Below are 17,428 nucleotides of genomic sequence, written 5' to 3'. Positions count from 1 at the left end.
CTTCCTCCCGCCCCTCCCCCTCTCCTTCCCTTTCCATGTGCCAGGGCTTGGGCCTGTGGGGGAACAGGGCGTGGAACTCTTCCACTAAAAATTCCTCAGGTACTTCCGTGGCCGGTATCCACTCATTGTGGGACGGCGGAGTGTCCTCCCATGCTATCAGGTACTCCAGCCCTCTCACCCCTCTCCTTGAGTCTAAAATCTCAGTTGCCTCATTGAGCTGTCGGGCGTCTCCCGTCTCCCCCCCTCCCTCTGGAGGCTGATCGCTGTCCCTGAACCTGGTACTTTCTCTGTACGGCGACTGCAGCGATCTATGAAACACTGGGTGCACTCTCATGTCCTCAGGCAGTGCTAGCCTGAAGGCTACCGGGTTGACCTGTTGCGTGACCGTGAAGGGGCCCAGCCTCCTGGGTGCTAACTTCTTGCATCGCCCCCTGGTGGGAAGACCTTCCGAGGATAACCAAACCTTGTCCCCCACCCTGATGACCTCTCCCGGTCGCCTGTGGCGATCTGCCCCCTTCTTGTACGCCTCCTTGGCCCTCTCCAAGTGTTCTCTGAGCTGCTGGTGCACCGTCTCCAGGTCCTCTGCCCAATCCTCTGCCTGTGGGCCCTCTTCCTCCTCCTCCCCCTCCCTCTCCGGGAAAGATCTGAGGTCGCGCCCGTAGTTGGCCTTAAAGGGCGACACCCCTGTGGAGACGTGCACCGCATTGTTGTAGGCAAATTCTGCCAGTGGCAGGCGATCCACCCAGTCCGTTTGCCTCTGGCTGACGTAACATCTCAGGTACTGCTGCAGAATGGCGTTGACCCGCTCCGCCTGTCCATTGGTCTGCGGGTGCCGAGCCGTAGACAAACTGACCTCCACCTGCAGGAGGTTCATTAGCCGCCGCCAGAACCTGGAAACAAATTGGCGGCCACGATCCGAAATAACTCTTAAAGGCAATCCATGCAGACTGAATACGTGGTCAACAAACAGTTTGGCCGTCTCTTCTGCCGAGACCGCCCTGGCACACGGTATAAAGTGGCACATTTTGGACATGAGGTCCACCACCACCAACACTGCGGTCTTGCCCCTGGACGACGGCAGGTCTGTGATGAAGTCCATGGACACTACTTCCCACGGCCTGTGCGGTGTGGCTAATGGCTCCAGCAAACCTGCTGGTGGCGCTCTGACCACCTTTGCTCGCTGGCAGGTGTCACATCCCCTTACATAATCCCGAACATCCTCCCGCACCCCTGGCCACCAGAAGTGTCTCATGACTAGGTGAGTGGTTTTGTCCCTTCCGAAATGACCCGCCGTTGGGTTGTCGTGCATCTGCTTGAGGACCTTACCTCTCAGCTGTTTGGTGGGCAGGTACAGGGCTCCCCTGTAAAAAAGCAAACCCCTCCTTTCCTCAAAGTCTTTAGCCTGCTCCCTCCCCCCTCGCAGCTCTCTGAAGATGCGGGAGGCAAACTCATCTGCTGCCGTCAGTGCTGTGAGTTCTGCCTCGCTCACCACTGCTGCTCCGCAGGACCATGCTGATGGGGGGAAAATGTGCCTGGGCGCTGGTGGCAACTCCTGCTCCATGTACTCTGGTTTGCGGGAGAGGGCATCCGCCCTGACATTCTGCTCCCCCGGGATGTAGTGGATGGAGAAGTTGAAGTTCGAGAAGAACTCTGCCCACCGTATCTGTCGCTGGTTGAGCACCCTGGCCGTTCTCCAGAACTCCAGGTTCTTGTGGTCCGTGCACACCTGGATGGGGTGCTTGGCGCCCACCAGGAAGTGTCTCCAGTGCCGGAACGCAGAATGGATCGCGAGAAGTTCCCTATCAAACACCGTGTAGTTGCGTTCAGGCTGTGTCAGCTTCCTGGAGAAGAAGGCACAAGATCTCCACTCTCTGTTGGCGTCCAGTTGCAACAGGATCGCTCCCAACGCCCGGTCTGAAGCGTCTGTCTCCACGCGTAGGGGCGCATCCTGCACCACGTGGAACAGGTTCTGGTCGGACGCGAACACCCTCTTGAGGCTTTCGAACGCTGCTTACGCCTCTGGCGTCCACCTGAACTTCTGCTTGCCTCTCAGGCAGTCCGTGATGGGAGCCGTAACCCGCGAGAAGTTCTTGATGAATTTCCTGTAGAAATTGGCGAATCCTAGGAGGCGTTGGGCATCTTTGCGCGTCCTGGGGCTGTGCCAGTCCAGGATGGCCTGCACCTTGTCCTTGTCCATCGCCAGTCCCTTGTCTGACAGTTTGTAGCCCAGGAAGTCCACTTCCCTGGTGTGAAACTTGCACTTCTCCAGCTTCACATACAGGTGGTTCTCCTTCAGGCGTTGCAACACCTCCCTGACATCCTTCACATGTTGCACTGGGTCAGCGGAATAGATAAGGATGTCATCCAGGAAGACCAAGCAGTTCTTGAAGAGAAGGGACCCCAGGACGTGGTGCATGAAGGCCTGGAAGCATGCTGAGCCCCCTTGCAACCCAAAGGGCATCACCAGATATTCAAAAGAGCCCAGAGGCGTGAACATCGTGGTTTTCCACTCATCGCCTTCCCGGATCCTGATCAAGTTGTACGCCCCCCTCAGGTCTAGCTTGGTGAAAATCTTGCCCCTGCGTGCCGCTGTCAGGAGATCGTCCACTCTGGGCATGGGGAAAGCCACTGGCTCTGTCACTGAATTGAGCCGTCTGAAATCCACCACAAGACGGCGCTGTTGCGTGTCTTTCTTGTCCACCCAGAAGACCGGGCTGCCCCCTGCTGCCTTGCTTTCTCTGATGAACCCCCGTTTGAGGTTCTTGTCTATGAACGCACGCAAATCCTCCAGTTCCTGATCTGACATGGCGTACAGCTTGGCTGGGGGTATCGTTGCCCCTGGCACCAGGTTGATCTGGCAGTCGAAAGACCTGTGTGGGGGTAGGTGGTCGGACTCCGCTTCGCTGAAGACCTCCTGCAGGTCCCAGTACTGCTTGGGTATCGCCTCACCCCCTTTGACATGCATGGTGGCCACCGTGGCTATTGGAGGCCCCTCCCCTGGTTGGCGCTGCATGCAATGTTCTAGACAAAAGTCCGACCCAAACGTGATGCATCTCTGGTGCCAACTTATGGAGGGGTCGTGGCGCGCCAGCCAGCTCATTCCCAAAACGATGGGGGGGTCTGAGATGGTTGTGACGTTGAAAGCCAGTGTCTCTGAGTGCCTTCCCACCGTCATTCTCATGGGGGGGGGGGTTTGATGAGTGATGGCCCCTCCCAGCAACTCTCTGCCGTCAATGGTGGCTACGTGCAGGGGAAAATCCAGCTGCAGAAGCTGGATCTGGTGCTCTTCTGCAAAGTTTCTCGAGAAGAAGTTGGCTGAGGCACCACTGTCAATTAAGGCGAGGACCGTCAGGGGATAGCCATTTGGGAGCGTTAGCGTGACTTCCAGAACCACTCCTGCTCTGGGAGGGGTGGGCTGGCTCTGCTCCTCTCTGTGCGGGTGGGCGGGCTGGGGCTGTTGTCTGCTGACTGTGCCTGGCTGCTGCCCCTTGTCTCCTGCAGCCAGGCTGTCTCGTTTCCTTGCTGTGGTGCTGCTTCAGTGGGGGAAGGTACAACCGTTCCCGCCTTTCCTTGCCACTCTCTGCGATGAGGGCAGTCTCTGACGCGATGCCGGGGGGAGTTGCAGAGAAAGCAATTCCCGCCTCTTCCCTCCTTGCGTCTTGGCGCCGCCGGGGTTTGAAAAGCCCGCGCGCGCGCGCGCTCCACCGATCTCCATCGGTTCCGGCTCTGGGCTTGGTCTGGGCGGGTCTGGGGGCGGGCCCTGGGGTGGGGTTTGGTGATGTGGTCTGTCCTGGGAGCGTGGGAACCAAGGTTTTGCTGCGCGCGTCGCTTCTTTGTCATTCCATCTGGATTCCTGTCTCACCCCCACCGCTAGCGCCGCTTTGCTTAACTCATCCATAGTTCGCGGTTTAGGACCTCTTGCCAGCTCATCCTTAACGTCTGCGTGCAAACCCAGGTAGAAGGCTGATTTCACTGGCTCACTTTGCAGATCCCACCCCAGTTTGTGCACCAGCATGGTGAATCTCGCCCAGTAGTCCCTAACTGTCGATTTTCCTTGTGTTAAGTTATGAAGCTCCTCTTTAGTGGCCTCCATTTCACTGTCACTAGCGTACATTATTTTTAAAGCTTCTAGAAATAATTTTGCGTTCTTCATGCAAGGATTTTTTTGCGCGATGAGCGGTCTTACCCATTCTCGGGCGGCCCCCGTCAAATGCTCTATGATAAAGGAGACTCTGTGCGCGTCATCTGGGAATTCTGCTGCATGCAATTCCAGCGCATAATTTATTTCTGTCTCGAATCCTAGGTACTCCCTAGGGTCGCCGCTAAACTTGGTGACTAGGCTCTGTCCCCTTCTCACTTGGACTAGCTGCGGCTGGGGCGCCCCCCCACCTCTAGCGGCTTTCTCCTCTTCCAACTTTTTCTGCAGGTCCAATACCATCACCCTTAGCTGTTTCTCAGTCTCCTCTTTTGTCCTCACCTGGTCCACCAGCTTGTTCAGCTCCTCCTGCGCCCCTCGCGCTTCCTCCTGAGCGGCATGCAATTGCTGCTGTGCCTGCGCTGTGAGGTTCCGTAGCTCCTGCTTCGCTGCTTCGGCCTCCCGCCTCCAATGCTCAGCCTCTTGAGCGCTCATCGCTGCACTCCAAAGTAGCCAAAAAAAGATTCGGAGGTTGCTGTCAGAGGGCCTGATATGGCTACTCTAGAGTAACGACTCCAGCATGGTCTTTTAAGGCTTTTATTAAGTGCTGATTATTTACAGTGTTCAGAGCGGTAAAAATGCATCCTTAAGGTGAGGTGTCAGAACCTCCGAATGGCGATTGGCGCGTTTTCTTCCAGCACCAAAGCTTTGGCAGACCCAACCTCTTCCCCCTACGTTTGCGTCACAATTCCGGAGTTGGGGGAATTGGCCTTCCCCCCCTGCTCCCATCTTCCTGTCCCACCTGAGGCATGGGCTCCCCAACCTTGCCTGAGCCTCGGACACCACTTCCTGACTCTCCGCTGGAGGCAGAGCTCTCCTTACTCTCTCCAGCGCTTGGGGATGGGCTGGAACTTAAGATGGGAGGGACTTCCCTGTATCCCTTGTCCCTCACAGGCTGTTCTTTTCCTTTGTCTTTAACTCAATCACAAATCCATTCTTAATTCCAATTTAAATAGTTCTACCACATTTTCAGTCAATTTTTACTGTTCACAGCAATGCAATAAATCCACCCGGTCTTTTGACAGTTTGACAGCTTTTGACAGCTGTCAAAACACTCTTCCCCTTGATAATGCTGTACCTCAAGAGGTGCCGGACTTGGGCGCTGAGAAGGTTCAAAAAAGTCTTTCTTTCTTTCGGGTCCACCGTCCAAAAAACTTTTTCCTCTTTCGGCTTAGGTTTATTTAATGCGCCTCCCGGTTTGCCATTAGGAAGAGACCGACTTCCGTTTCTTTAAAGTCTCTCCTATTTTTCCAATTGGTGATTTTAAAGTCCAAATAAAAATTCCACTTACTTTATGGAAACCTTTAATTTTGTTCGGAAGAATCCGCCGCTTGCCGGGTCAGGACTCGGAGCTTCGCTTCTCGGAGGTAAGATATAGCCCAAAATGGCTCCCGCGGTTCCACCCCACCGGCTCTCGATCGCTCTACTGAGCTCTCGGGCAGCGGGGGATCCGCAAAACGGAGCAGCCGCTGGGCGCGTGAGTCACCGGGACTCTCTACCTGGTGTTTTTACGGGGAGTCCGCTCGCTCTGCGGACTTCCCCCCCCTCCGCGAGGCCAGGGACTTCGGCACGCGAAATCCCTGCGTCCTTCTCTCCGCCGCGACAGACCGGAAGTCTCAGATTGATTGACTCTCATCCTGTCCATTACCAAGACAACAATCCAGCCACACAAACTGCCACTCTTGCAGGTGAACAGGGCCATCTTAAGCATATCCGGCGCCGTGGTGCGAAGATCCCTCCAGCGCCCCCCTTAGAGAGCAGGGAGGCATTTCTAAGAGGTCAAAAACACACATTTTGGAACAAAACTCATCACAATCTCTGTAGGTTCATATATGCATTTATTACAAAACATATGTGAACCCCTTCCACACAAATCATGTTTGAGCACTAACAATTATCTTCCTATGTACATGATCAGAAGAAGAAAAGACAGAGCAGGCTTCGCCATGAGCCCACCTGAGACAGGGCACTTCAGCAGGAGGTGACAGATCTGTGTCCTAGTGAAATTTACCTTCTTCCTCTCATCCTGACTGGTCTACAAGGCGCACAATGTCAGGCAGAGCCTGGGAGGAACAGCACCCGAGGGAAGGGAAGTAGTGGAAGGGAGAGAGTAGAGGGGGCACCCTGTGAAACCGAGAAGAGCAGTATTCAGCAGCATTGGGCAAACAAATCTTACAGGAAAACTGAGAAGAGTTTTAAACAATGAGCAGAAAATATGAAATGGGCAGTAGCATTTAAGACAATATGGAGAGGCTTACGAGAAGATGCCAGGTAAGGGTGGAGTGGTGCCATGACTGTCACATGTGAACTGACCCTGTACATATGACTAAGAAGGTCTACTGAATCACAGGAAAAGGTTAATCTCTTTAGACAAGGTTTAGTAGAATGTTGACCAAAGAAAACAGAATGTAAAAGTCAGAGGAAACCCTGTTCCTGCATCACTTCAGTGTGGGACCTGCTGTATGAACAAAGCACTTAGGAAAATAATTCTATTCAGCGCTTTCCTTCTAGAATACTGCAAACCCTTGAGTATCCCCAGAAAAAAAGCACTGATTATATTCCCAGTCATCTTCAGCCAGACAGGTATGGCTATGGAGGAAATGAACACTGGATTTCTTTCTAAAGATGCACATCAGAGCTCTCAAAAATAGATGAGCTCTCTCCACATGCTGTTTTAAAATCCAAGGAGGTTTAGTTACAGCTATTCAGGAAGGCCAAATGCCTATTGGTCATGCTGGCGATGGTTTGATCACCCCTGACAGTCCTTAAGGAAGAAATAAATAAAGCCCAAACACTTGGGGAACTATTATTGATTGAATAAATACCTTATTGAAAAAATATCTCATTTTGTATTTTTCATTCTGTGTCACCGAAATGATAGCAATCTGTGTCAAACTTTGTAGAGAAGTGCTTCTCTTATTTTGTTAGCACCTGATGTACACTCATCATGGAAAGCAATTGTATTCAATCACATCTCCCAAAGAGTGATATGACTATGACACACAATGTGTTGGCTATCAACTCACATTTTACCAATTTTAGTGTGATATATAGTTTCAAGGAAGGTGTTATGAGGTCACACTGTGTTGTGTAACAGAGGCAGCATCATTCAGATCATGCCATGGACGTAGACAGGGGGGCAGGGGGGGCAATTGCCCCCCCTAGAGCAGCGGGGTACCGGAGGGCGGTACGCGCCCACGCCCTGGCCCCCCAAAAGGAGAGAGAGCGCTTTTTTCTTCTCTCTCCTTGGCTCCTCCGTCTTCTTTTCCCCTCCGTGTTCGGCAGGGGAAAGCAAAGCCTAGAGCATAGGACTGCCCCCTCCCCTTGGGGAGCGTGGACGTTGGCCACGTCACCGCCAGCCAGCCAATCGGGTGGCTGGAGGTGGGGGGCGTGGCCGGGCCACTTTTAAACTAGCGCGCGAGTGGAGAGTCTTCCTTTCCGCTCGCGCTTTTCCTTGCCTTGCCTGCCGGGCGCCTCCAGAGCTCCAGAGCTCCCTGCCTACCTTGCCGCTTGCAGACCGGTCACCGGCAAAGCGGCGCTTGCCTTGCTGGGCGCCTCCAGAGCTCCAGACCTCACCGGACCCTGCCTTGTCGGCCTCCACCAGGTGAGTCTGAGCCACATGTGCTTGGGGGGGGGGGCTTTGCCGCCACTGCTGCTAGCCCTGGAAGACATAGCCTGGCCGAGGGAGGGAGGGGGTTGCAGGAGGGGGTGTTTGCAGCCATGAACTGAGACTGAGACACAAGCCCCAGGCTAGACAGGCAGGCAGCCTCTGGGGGACCGGGGAGGAAGGAGGTTCATGGTGTTCAGGAAACTCTTCTGTTGGATCCCTGGCCTTTAAGTAAAGTATTGTGCTTTACTTGAACCGTGCAGAGCTGGTCCAGTGTCAGGAGTATGCGCAGGAGTCAGGCTCTGGGGCCTGTAGTGCTATGCAGGACTGGGGCCTGCCTCAGCTTGTGCTGGAGAAGCAAGGCGTGGCCACACAGGTGGAGACCTCAGCTTGTGCTGGAGAGGCAAGGAGTGGTCACTCAGGTGAGGCCACTTGATATCTCACCGCACCTGGTGGCAGGAGCTGGGAGGGATAAAGGCCCAGCATTTCCCTCCAGCTCTTGGCCACAGCAACGCTTTCCCTGCCTGGTTGCATCAGGCCTCCTGCTCCTTGGACCCTTGCCTTGTTGCCGCCGTGCTTCTTGTTCCTGGATCCTTCGCCTTGCTCCTGCCCCGTGGACCTTCGCCTTGCTTCTTGTTCCTGGATCCTTCGCCTTGCTCCTTGCTCCTTGGACCCTTGCTTTGCCTTCACCTTGCTTCGTGCCCCGTGGACCTTCGCCTTGCTTCTTGTTCCTGGATCCTTCGCCTTGCTCCTTGCTCCTTGGACCCTTGCTTTGCCTTCGCCTTGCTTCGTGCCCCGTGGACCTTCGCCTTGCTCCTTGCTCCTTGGACCCTTGCTTTGTCTTCGCCTTGCTTCGTGCCCCGTGGACCTTCGCCTTGCTTCTTGTTCCTGGATCCTTTGCCTTGCTCCTTGGACCCTTGCTTTGGCTTTGCCTTGCTTCGTGCCCCGTGGACCTTCGCCTTGCTTCTTGTTCCTGGACCCTTGCTTTGCCTTCGCCTTGCTTCGTGCCCCGTGGACCTTCGCCTTGCTTCTTGTTCCTGGATCCTTCGCCTTGCTCCTTGCTCCTTGGACCCTTGCTTTCCCTTTGCCTTGCTTCGTGCCCCGTGGACTTTCGCCTTGCTTCTTGTTCCTGGACCCTTGCTTTGCCTTCGCCTTGCTTCGTGCCCCGTGGACCTTCGCCTTGCTTCTTGTTCCTGGACTCTTGCTTTGCCTTCGCCTTGCTTCGTGCCCCGTGGACCTTCGCCTTGCTTCTTGTTCCTGGATCCTTCGCCTTGCTCCTTGGACCCTTGCTTTGCCTTCGCCTTGCTTTGTGCCCCGTGGACCTTCGCCTTGCTTCTTGTTCCTGGACCCTTGCTTTGCCTTCGCCTTGCTCCGTGCCCCGTGGACCTTCGCCTTGCTTCTTGTTCCTGGACCCTTGCTTTGCCTTCACCTTGTTTCGTGCCCCGTGGACCTTCGCCTTGCTTCTTGTTCCTGGACCCTTGTTTTGCCTTCGCCTTGCTTCGTGCCCCGTGGACCTTCGCCTTGCTTCTTGTTCCTGGACCCTTGCTTTGCCTTCGCCTTGCTTCGTGCCCCGTGGACCTTCGCCTTGCTTCTTGTTCCTGGATCCTTCGCCTTGCTCCTTGCTCCTTGGACCCTTGCTTTGCCTTTGCCTTGCTTCGTGCCCCGTGGACCTTCGCCTTGCTTCTTGTTCCTGGACCCTTTCTTTGCCTTCGCCTTGCTCCGTGCCCCGTGGACCTTCGCCTTGCTTCTTGTTCCTGGACCCTTGCTTTGCCTTCACCTTGCTTTGTGCCCCGTGGACCTTCGCCTTGCTTCTTGTTCCTGGACCCTTGCTTTGCCTTCACCTTGCTTTGTGCCCCGTGGACCTTCGCCTTGCTTCTTGTTCCTGGATCCTTCGCCTTGCTCCTTGCTCCTTGGACCCTTGCTTTGCCTTTGCCTTGCTTCGTGCCCCGTGGACCTTCGCCTTGCTTCTTGTTCCTGGACCCTTGCTTTGCCTTCACCTTGCTTTGTGCCCCGTGGACCTTCGCCTTGCTTCTTGTTCCTGGACCCTTGCTTTGCCTTCGCCTTGCTTCGTGCCCCGTGGACCTTCGCCTTGCTTCTTGTTCCTGGATCCTTCGCCTTGCTCCTTGCTCCTTGGACAATTGCTTTGCCTTTGCCTTGCTTCGTGCCCCGTGGACCTTCGCCTTGCTTCTTGTTCCTGGACCCTTGCTTTGCCTTCACCTTGCTTCGTGCCCCGTGGACCTTCGCCTTGCTACTTGTTCATGGACCCTTGCTTTGCCTTCACCTTGCTTCGTGCCCCGTGGACCTTCGCCTTGCTTCTTGTTCCTGGATCCTTTGCCTTGCTCCTTGCTCCTTGGACCCTTGCTTTGCCTTCGCCTTGCTTCGTGCCCCGTGGACCTTCGCCTTGCTTCTTGTTCCTGGATCCTTCGCCTTGCTCCTTGCTCCTTGGACCCTTGCTTTGCCTTCGCCTTGCTTCGTGCCCCGTGGACCTTCGCCTTGCTTCTTGTTCCTGGATCCTTCGCCTTGCTCCTTGGACCCTTGCTTTGCCTTCGCCTTGCTCCGTGCCCCGTGGACCTTCGTCTTGCTTCTTGTTCCTGGACCCTTGCTTTGCCTTCGCCTTGCTTCGTGCCCCGTGGACCTTCGCCTTGCTTCTTGTTCCTGGATCCTTCGCCTTGCTCCTTGCTCCTTGGACCCTTGCTTTGCCTTCGCCTTGCTTCGTGCCCCGTGGACCTTCGCCTTGCTTCTTGTTCCTGGACCCTTGCTTTGCCTTCACCTTGCTTCATGCCCCGTGGACCTTCGCCTTGCTACTTGTTCATGGACCCTTGCTTTGCCTTCACCTTGCTTCGTGCCCCGTGGACCTTCGCCTTGCTTCTTGTTCCTGGATCCTTCGCCTTGCTCCTTGCTCCTTGGACCCTTGCTTTGCCTTCGCCTTGCTTCGTGCCCCGTGGACCTTCGCCTTGCTTCTTGTTCCTGGATCCTTCGCCTTGCTCCTTGCTCCTTGGACCCTTGCTTTGCCTTCACCTTGCTTCGTGCCCCGTGGACCTTCGCCTTGCTTCTTGTTCCTGGATCCTTTGCCTTGCTCCTTGCTCCTTGGACCCTTGCTTTGCCTTCGCCTTGCTTCGTGCCCCGTGGACCTTCGCCTTGCTTCTTGTTCCTGGATCCTTCGCCTTGCTCCTTGCTCCTTGGACCCTTGCTTTGCCTTCGCCTTGCTTCGTGCCCCGTGGACCTTCGCCTTGCTTCTTGTTCCTGGATCCTTCGCCTTGCTCCTTGGACCCTTGCTTTGCCTTCGCCTTGCTCCGTGCCCCGTGGACCTTCGTCTTGCTTCTTGTTCCTGGACCCTTGCTTTGCCTTCGCCTTGCTTCGTGCCCCGTGGACCTTCGCCTTGCTTCTTGTTCCTGGATCCTTCGCCTTGCTCCTTGCTCCTTGGACCCTTGCTTTGCCTTCGCCTTGCTTCGTGCCCCGTGGACCTTCGCCTTGCTTCTTGTTCCTGGACCCTTGCTTTGCCTTCACCTTGCTTCATGCCCCGTGGACCTTCGCCTTGCTACTTGTTCATGGACCCTTGCTTTGCCTTCACCTTGCTTCGTGCCCCGTGGACCTTCGCCTTGCTTCTTGTTCCTGGATCCTTCGCCTTGCTCCTTGGACCCTTGCTTTGCCTTTGCCTTGCTTCGTGCCCCGTGGACCTTCGCCTTGCTTCTTGTTCCTGGACCCTTGCTTTGCCTTCGCCTTGCTTCGTGCCCCGTGGACCTTCGCATTGCTTCTTGTTCCTGGATCCTTCGCCTTGCTCCTTGCTCCTTGGACCCTTGCTTTGCCTTCGCCTTGCTTCGTGCCCCGTGGACCTTCGCCTTGCTTCTTGTTCCTGGACCCTTGCTTTGCCTTCACCTTGCTTCGTGCCCCGTGGACCTTCGCCTTGCTTCTTGTTCCTGGACCCTTGCTTTGCCTTCGCCTTGCTTCGTGCCCCGTGGACCTTCGCCTTGCTTCTTGTTCCTGGACCCTTGCTTTGCCTTCGCCTTGCTTCGTGCCCCGTGGACCTTCGCCTTGCTTCTTGTTCCTGGATCCTTCGCCTTGCTCCTTGCTCCTTGGACCCTTGCTTTGCCTCTGCCTTGCTTCGTGCCCCGTGGACCTTCGCCTTGCTTCTTGTTCCTGGACCCTTGCTTTGCCTTCACCTTGCTTCGTGCCCCGTGGACCTTCGCCTTGCTTCTTGTTCCTGGACCCTTGCTTTGCCTTCACCTTGCTTCGTGCCCCGTGGACCTTCGCCTTGCTTCTTGTTCCTGGACCCTTGCTTTGCCTTCGCCTTGCTTCGTGCCCCGTGGACCTTCGCCTTGCTTCTTGTTCCTGGATCCTTCGCCTTGCTCCTTGCTCCTTGGACCCTTGCTTTGCCTTTGCCTTGCTTCGTGCCCCGTGGACCTTCGCCTTGCTTCTTGTTCCTGGACCCTTGCTTTGCCTTCGCCTTGCTTCGTGCCCCGTGGACCTTCGCCTTGCTTCTTGTTCCTGGACCCTTGCTTTGCCTTCGCCTTGCTTCGTGCCCCGTGGACCTTCGCCTTGCTTCTTGTTCCTGGATCCTTCGCCTTGCTCCTTGCTCCTTGGACCCTTGCTTTGCCTTTGCCTTGCTTCATGCCCCGTGGACCTTCGCCTTGCTTCTTGTTCCTGGACCCTTGCTTTGCCTTCACCTTGCTTCGTGCCCCGTGGACCTTCGCCTTGCTACTTGTTCATGGACCCTTGCTTTGCCTTCACCTTGCTTCGTGCCCCGTGGACCTTCGCCTTGCTTCTTGTTCCTGGATCCTTCGCCTTGCTCCTTGCTCCTTGGACCCTTGCTTTGCCTCTGCCTTGCTTCGTGCCCCGTGGACCTTCGCCTTGCTTCTTGTTCCTGGATCCTTCGCCTTGCTCCTTGCTCCTTGGACCCTTGCTTTGCCTCTGCCTTGCTTCGTGCCCCGTAGACCTTCGCCTTGCTTCTTGTTCCTGGACCCTTGCTTTGCCTTCACCTTGCTTCGTGCCCCGTGGACCTTCGCCTTGCTTCTTGTTCCTGGATCCTTCGCCTTGCTCCTTGCTCCTTGGACCCTTCCTTTGCCTTTGCCTTGCTTCGTGCCCCGTGGACCTTCGCCTTGCTTCTTGTTCCTGGACCCTTGCTTTGCCTTCGCCTTGCTTCTTGTTCCTGGATCCTTCGCCTTGCTCCTTGCTCCTTGGACCCTTGCTTTGCCTTTGCCTTGCTTCGTGCCCCGTGGACCGTCGCCTTGCTTCTTGTTCCTGGACCCTTGCTTTTCCTTCACCTTGCTTCGTGCCCCGTGGACCTTCGCCTTGCTTCTTGTTCCTGGACCCTTGCTTTGCCTTCACCTTGCTTCGTGCCCCGTGGACCTTCGCCTTGCTTCTTGTTCCTGGATCCTTCGCCTTGCTCCTTGCACCTTGGATCCTTGCTTTGCCTTTGCCTTGCTTCGTGCCCCGTGGACCTTCGCCTTGCTTCTTGTTCCTGGACCCTTGCTTTGCCTTCACCTTGCTTCGTGCCCCGTGGACCTTCGCCTTGCTTCTTGTTCCTGGACCCTTGCTTTGCCTTCACCTTGCTTCCTGCCCCGTGGACCTTCGCCTTGCTTCTTGTTCCTGGATCCTTCGCCTTGCTCCTTGCTCCTTGGACCCTTGCTTTGCCTTCGCCTTGCTTCGTGCCCCGTGGACCTTCGCCTTGCTTCTTGTTCCTGGATCCTTCGCCTTGCTCCTTGCTCCTTGGACCCTTGCTTTGCCTTTGCCTTGCTTCGTGCCCCGTGGACCTTCGCCTTGCTTCTTGTTCCTGGACCCTTGCTTTGCCTTCGCCTTGCTTCGTGCCCCATGGACCTTCGCCTTGCTTCTTGTTCCTGGATCCTTCGCCTTGCTCCTTGCTCCTTGGACCCTTGCTTTGCCTTCGCCTTGCTTCGTGCCCCGTGGACCTTCGCCTTGCTCCTTGCTCCTTGGACAATTGCTTTGCCTTCGCCTTGCTTCGTGCCCCGTGGACCTTCGCCTTGCTTCTTGTTCCTGGACCCTTGCTTTGCCTTTGCCTTGCTTCGTGCCCCGTGGACCTTCGCCTTGCTTCTTGTTCCTGGACCCTTGCTTTGCCTTCGCCTTGCTTCGTGCCCCGTGGACCTTCGCCTTGCTTCTTGTTCCTGGATCCTTCGCCTTGCTCCTTGCTCCTTGGACCCTTGCTTTTCCTTCGCCTTGCTTTGTGCCCCGTGGACCTTCGCCTTGCTTCTTGTTCCTGGACCCTTGCTTTGCCTTCGCCTTGCTTCGTGCCCCGTGGACCTTCGCCTTGCTTCGTTTTCCTGGATCCTTTGCCTTGCTTCTTGTTCCTGGACCCTTGCTTTGCCTTTGCCTTGCTTCGTGCCCCGTGGACCTTCGCCTTGCTTCTTGTTCCTGGACCCTTTCTTTGCCTTCACCTTGCTTCGTGCCCCGTAGACCTTCGCCTTGCTTCTTGTTCCTGGACCCTTGCTTTGCCTTCGCCTTGCTTCATGCCCCGTGGACCTTCGCCTTGCTTCTTGTTCCTGGATCCTTCGCCTTGCTCCTTGCTCCTTGGACCCTTGCTTTGCCTTTGCCTTGCTTCGTGCCCCGTGGACCTTCGCCTTGCTTCTTGTTCCTGGACCCTTGCTTTGCCGTCGCCTTGTTTCGTGCCCCGTGGACCTTCGCCTTTCTTCTTGTTCCTGGACCCTTGCTTTGCCTTCGCCGTGCTTCGTGCCCCGTGGACCTTCGCCTTGCTTCTTGTTCCTGGATCCTTCGCCTTGCTCCTTGCTCCTTGGACCCTTGCTTTGCCTTTGCCTTGCTTCGTGCCCCGTGGACCTTCGCCTTGCTTCTTGTTCCTGGACCCTTGCTTTGCCTTCGCCTTGCTTTGTGCCCCGTGGACCTTCGCCTTGCTTCTTGTTCCTGGACCCTTGCTTTGCCTTCGCCTTGCTTCGTGCCCCGTGGACCTTCGCCTTGCTTCTTGTTCCTGGATCCTTCGCCTTGCTCCTTGCTCCTTGGACCCTTGCTTTGCCTTCGCCTTGCTTCGTGCCCCGTGGACCTTCGCCTTGCTTCTTGTTCCTGGACCCTTGCTTTGCCTTCACCTTGCTTCGTGCCCCGTGGACCTTCGCCTTGCTTCTTGTTCCTGGACCCTTGCTTTGCCTTCACCTTGCTTCGTGCTCCGTGGACCTTCGCCTTGCTTCGTGCCCCGTGGACCTTCGCCTTGCTTCTTGTTCCTGGACCCTTGCTTTGCCTTCGCCTTGCTTCGTTCCCCGTGGACCTTCGCCTTGCTTCTTGTTCCTGGACCCTTGCTTTGCCTTCGCCTTGCTTCGTGCCCCGTGGACCTTCGCCTTGCTTCTTGTTCCTGGATCCTTCGCCTTGCTCCTTGCTCCTTGGACCCTTGCTTTGCCTTTGCCTTGCTTCGTGCCCCGTGGACCTTCGCCTTGCTCCTTGCTCCTTGGACCCTTGCTTTGCCTCTGCCTTGCTTCGTGCCCCGTGGACCTTCGCCTTGCTTCTTGTTCCTGGACCCTTGCTTTGCCTTCACCTTGCTTCGTGCCCCGTGGACCTTCGCCTTGCTTCTTGTTCCTGGACCCTTGCTTTGCCTTCGCCTTGCTTCGTGCCCCGTGGACCTTCGCCTTGCTTCTTGTTCCTGGATCCTTCGCCTTGCTCCTTGCTCCTTGGACCCTTGCTTTGCCTTTGCCTTGCTTCGTGCCCCGTGGACCTTCGCCTTGCTTCTTGTTCCTGGACCCTTGCTTTGCCTTCACTTTGCTTCGTGCCCCGTGGACCTTCGCCTTGCTTCTTGTTCCTGGGTCCTTCGCCTTGCTCCTTGCTCCTTGGACCCTTGCTTTGCCTTTGCCTTGCTTCGTGCCCCGTGGACCTTCGCCTTGCTTCTTGTTCCTGGACCCTTGCTTTGCCTTCGCCTTGCTTCGTGCCCCGTGGACCTTCGCCTTGCTTATTGTTCCTGGACCCTTGCTTTGCCTTCGCCTTGCTTCGTGCCCCGTGGACCTTCGCCTTGCTTCTTGTTCCTGGACCCTTGCTTTGCCTTCGCCTTGCTTCGTGCCCCGTGGACCTTCGCCTTGCTTCTTGTTCCTGGACCCTTGCTTTGCCTTCGCCTTGCTTCGTGCCCCGTGGACCTTCGCCTTGCTTCTTGTTCCTGGACCCTTGCTTTGCCTTCGCCTTGCTTCGTGCCCCGTGGACCTTCGCCTTGCTTCTTGTTCCTGGACCCTTGCTTTGCCTTCGCCTTGCTTCGTGCCCCGTGGACCTTCGCCTTGCTTCTTGTTCCTGGATCCTTCGCCTTGCTCCTTGCTCCTTGGACCCTTGCTTTGCCTTTGCCTTGCTTCGTGCCCCGTGGACCTTCACCTTGCTTCTTGTTCCTGGACCCTTGCTTTGCCTTCGCCTTGCTTCGTGCCCCGTGGACCTTCGCCTTGCTTCTTGTTCCTGGACCCTTGCTTTGCCTTCGCCTTGCTTCGTGCCCCGTGGACCTTCGCCTTGCTTCTTGTTCCTGGACCCTTGCTTTGCCTTCGCCTTGCTTCGTGCCCCGTGGACCTTCGCCTCCGCCTTGCTCCTCGACCCTGCTTCTTCACCACCATCTTGCCTCTGGTCCTGACGCCCGCCGACCGGACCGTGACATCCAGGAAGTCTCATTGCCTAAAATGCCCAGCTCTTGAAGTTCATTTGGGGGTTGGGGGAATGCTTTGATGGTGTTTCCTGCTTGGCAGGGGGTTGGACTGGATGGCCCTTGTGGTCTCTTCCAACTCTAGGATTCTATGATTTCACTGAGATTATACTGTATTTCATTTACAAACCTTATCTCTGGAAATGTAATGCTGTACTACTTAATGTTTGCTTCTTGAGTCTATTGAAACCAAGAGCCAGAAGTCTGCCCCCCCCCCCCGCATATGCTCCTGGGCTGGACCCAGGGGATGTGAGGGGGGGAGCTGCAGAGGGTTGTGTTGGATTTTGTTTTGAATAGTCATTACTTTAGTGCCGGTCTAATGTAAACACTGTCTGTTTAAGAGAAACAGGTGCAAGCGTTTCTCTTAATTGCTCACAGGTGTGGGCTATGTTTTTTGTATATAAGGCTCTGCTAGAAAGCCTTCTGCATCTCTTGCTAGATCTTGCAGTTTGATACATCTCGTTATGGATCACTCTCTGTTTGTTCTTAGTTTAAGAGATCCCCTTTAGATAAACCTTAGTATAATTACTTTGTTTGCTGATAGTTCTCGGGTAGTTTAATGAGGGTTTTTGTGGGAGGTTTTGGATGTGGGAGAAAGTATGTATATTTAGTTTAAAGCCTTTAGAGTCAGTTTGTTTTTTGCGTTGAAGAAACCCAACAGTTAGTTTTTCCTCTGTATGCTAGTAAGGGGTTTCACACAAGGCAGATTATACCTACACTCTTGGTGGTGTTTTGCTTAGCTAACTGCGCATACTCTGCGTGAAGAATACTTTAAGGGGCCACTGGTAACTGGGTGATTTGTGTTTAGTACCCAGTCATTCCCAATATTATTTTTACTTTATATATTACATTCCAAGAGGTTGGGGGGTGTTTGTGTGTGTGTTTTTGAAGCTGCCCCCCCCCAAACTTGAGCCCCAAGGAATCAATTCAGTGGTCAGCCTTTGGACACCCCCTCCTCTCAGACTGGCCTACCTTGCAGGGTTGTTGAGAGGAGGAATTGGGGGTG

The sequence above is a fragment of the Zootoca vivipara genome, chromosome W (assembly GCF_963506605.1).
Source record: "Zootoca vivipara chromosome W, rZooViv1.1, whole genome shotgun sequence".
Taxonomy (NCBI): Eukaryota; Metazoa; Chordata; class Lepidosauria; order Squamata; family Lacertidae; genus Zootoca; species Zootoca vivipara.
This window is presented reverse-complemented; position numbering follows the sequence as displayed.